General features: G+C 40.5%; 1 pseudogene; it reads right to left on the bottom strand.

Moving 5' to 3' along the window:
* Positions 1–474: 474 nt before the first annotated feature.
* On the bottom strand, positions 475–2583 carry LOC121248515 (annotated as a pseudogene).
* Between the last annotated feature and the right edge of the window lie 464 nt (positions 2584–3047).

Genomic DNA, 3047 nt, shown 5'->3' with positions numbered 1-3047 from the left:
AACCAAGTAAAGAAAGCAAGGCCTCTTCTCCACAGAAAGAGTACTCGGATTAAAAGCATTTTCGTTAGGAAAATATTTGCTGAAGATTGTCGTAGCCCTTGATGAAATGTGATGAGTTAAAATTAAAATTAAAGTTAATCTCATATAAGATGAAATGAAATGGATTGAGATTAAACTTAAAATTTAAATAAAATATTGTTAGAATATACTTTTTTAATATTATATTTATTTTGAAATTTGAAAAAATTAAATTATTTATTTTATTTTGTATAAAAATTTAAAAAATTTGTAATGATTTGATGAAATGAATTAAGAGGAATTGTAAAAATAAACATATGCCTTAATTGATCTTCTTGTTTAATGCTCTGATACTGTTATTGAGATGCCATCGATAAAACTCTACACTATGTTGGTTTTTCACATGCTTGCCTTCCAATTAAAAGTTAACACAAAATACATAAAGTACAATTTATGTAACATTCAAAGATAAAGACTTCAATTACAACCAAGTAGATATTACAAACAAGACAGAAACTCGAAACTCTCCGTGGCCATGTCAGGAAAAAAAAATTACCAGCACGGCCTAGACAAGACGGAGAAACCTGAAAATACAACTAAAGAACATAAACATCTGATCCACTAATCCCTTTTATTGACTGACTCCTACTTAAACCAAGCAACTCCTCTGCAACAGTAAAAAATTTCATTGCAGAAGCTGCTGAAGACCCCAAGCTAAACCTAAAATTACATATACTTCCAGAGGGAAAAATGAAAATAGTCACATATTCATCACCAAGACTTAGATAGCTGCCCAGTCGATCTCCACTGAAGGAAACTTCTCCAAAGGGAAATTCTCAGTCTCATCCTGCGAGTCTGAGAAATCTAAGAATGTAATATCGGATTCTGGGGAAGAAGATCCAACGAATGACGTTGATTCATCGGACAAAGCCGGCGACAACGACGAATTCTCCACCTTAAACTCCTCCGATCCGAAAACCCCGTGTTCTCTCCTTAACTCGGTTCTCTGTGATTCATCAAAGACCGAGCTTTCACCCGAAGCAGCTGAAATGACTGGCTTTACATCGGAAACAAAACAAGGCTCCTCTGTTTTCACCTGTTTCTTCGAATTTACCATGCTCTGGCAAATTGCTTGTAACTTCGCATCCACTGAGGAATGGAGGGGCTTGTAGTCACCGAATTCGCCTGAGATATGAGCTCCTTGGTGCTTAAGATGTGGGAAATTGAGCCTGGCAAACTCTCCCCTGAGCTTATAGGCGGCCTTGTCGTAAGCCAAAGCCGCCTCTTCGGCTGTATCGAAGGTGCCGAGCCAGAGACGGGTTCTGTTCTTGGGGAGTCTGATCTCCGCGACCCACTTGCCCCAGTGTCTCTGTCTAACACCTCGGTAGAGTTTAGCTGGTTTTGAAGGAGTGCCAGCATGTTTCATGGGAATAGCTTTGGGGCTGAGGAAGTCAAGGGCGTGAGTGTTTTGTTGCTGCCAATGGCTTAGCCTCTGGTTTTGGAGTGAAGCTGAAGCCATGGCAGCGATTTGTTGCTGTCGCTGTTGCTGTTGCTGTTGCTGCTGGAGTTGAATTTGGGCTTGGATTTGAAGAATCTGAGAGGGGGTGAGGTGGTTGAGCCCTATTGTTCCTGCTTGCTCATGACCCATTTGGTTATGGCTCGAGAACCCTTCAGAAAACATGTGGGTGCTCGATGGGGAGCAAAAGTCAGGGTACAAGTTGGGGTGAGAAGGGAGACTGTAGAGAAAGAATAAGAAGGGTAAGATGCGAAAGAAAGAGAAGAAAAAGGAGAAGAAGTAGATGGAGAGGGAGGAGAAGAAGTGGTTATAGAAGAGGTTGATGAAGCACTTTTCATAAAAGGTACCAGTGCTTTCATTAGCTCTTCTCCTAAAGGATCTGAGAAAAATGATGTGGAGCTGCTATTGTAAATATCCATAGCTGCTGCCATCCCTTCTCAAGAACGTACAAGCGAAAATCACACCACTGAAATTCTAAGAAAAATAAGGGCTTCTTCAAAATTATCCTGTTTTCTTTCCAAAACTGAAGAACAGGAAAATTTTTATAGAAGCAAGAAAAACTACGTACAGAAATAAAGCTCAAAAGAGGCTTATATAAACGACCTCTAGACTACCAGACCTTAACAAAAACCAACCAGAGGGACAGAAAAACAAACCCTCTTAGTTGATAAGAGAAAAACTAAAACTTTTTATCGAAGTAAAACAGAAGAAAATCTGGATCTCTATTCTGAATCACCTGGCTTTCAAAAACACCCTTCTGGGTCTGCTTTTCTGTTTTCACAAAAATGTCTCTTTGTTTCAGTTAAAACCAAGAAAACAAACCTCCCAAAACACTGCTTGAAAGACAGACGATGACAGAACGGGATTCAGAGAAACCGGGGATATAAGAGAGGGGGAGGGGGAAATGAAAGCAAGAAGATTATCAAACGCAATTGCAGAAGATAGGCAGCTAAAGGAAAGGAGAGGGGAGAAAGCGTTCTCTATCTATCACACTTTGTTTTGTGTCCTCACTTTACACTCTTGCGTTTAAGAGTCATCTCCTCTCTGCCTTATATAACCCTCCAGCCCACGGCTTTGTGCCTGTAAAACCTCTGAATTCCCCTCTCTCTCTCTCTAACCACGTTTTTTACTCCTTTAATTAATCGCTCTTCCTCGTCAACTTGAAAGATACCTTTATTCGATGGAGGCTACCCAATAGATCATCGACACGTATCATTTCACAGTGTACTGGCTGACTGGCAGGTGGCGGTAATCAGATTGTGACCCTACACGTGTTGGCGCTGGATTCGCTCTGAGTTTTCAGTTGACTAAATTATTGTGGGTCTGGCAATTAGCTTTTGGAATTAAATGCGATTGTGTCGTTTTGGTACTGCTACGACGCGCTCTTTCTTCCGCACCTAAATATTATCACGAGCATTTTGGGTACTATGTCTTGTTCCGGTTCCATCCCATTGAATGATACAACAGCAAGGACGACCGTCCGATGTTTCTTGTTAGCATCACGATTTTCAGA

Source organism: Juglans microcarpa x Juglans regia, chromosome 2D, assembly GCF_004785595.1.
Source record: "Juglans microcarpa x Juglans regia isolate MS1-56 chromosome 2D, Jm3101_v1.0, whole genome shotgun sequence".
Lineage (NCBI taxonomy): Eukaryota > Viridiplantae > Streptophyta > Magnoliopsida > Fagales > Juglandaceae > Juglans > Juglans microcarpa x Juglans regia.
This window is presented reverse-complemented; position numbering and strand designations above follow the sequence as displayed.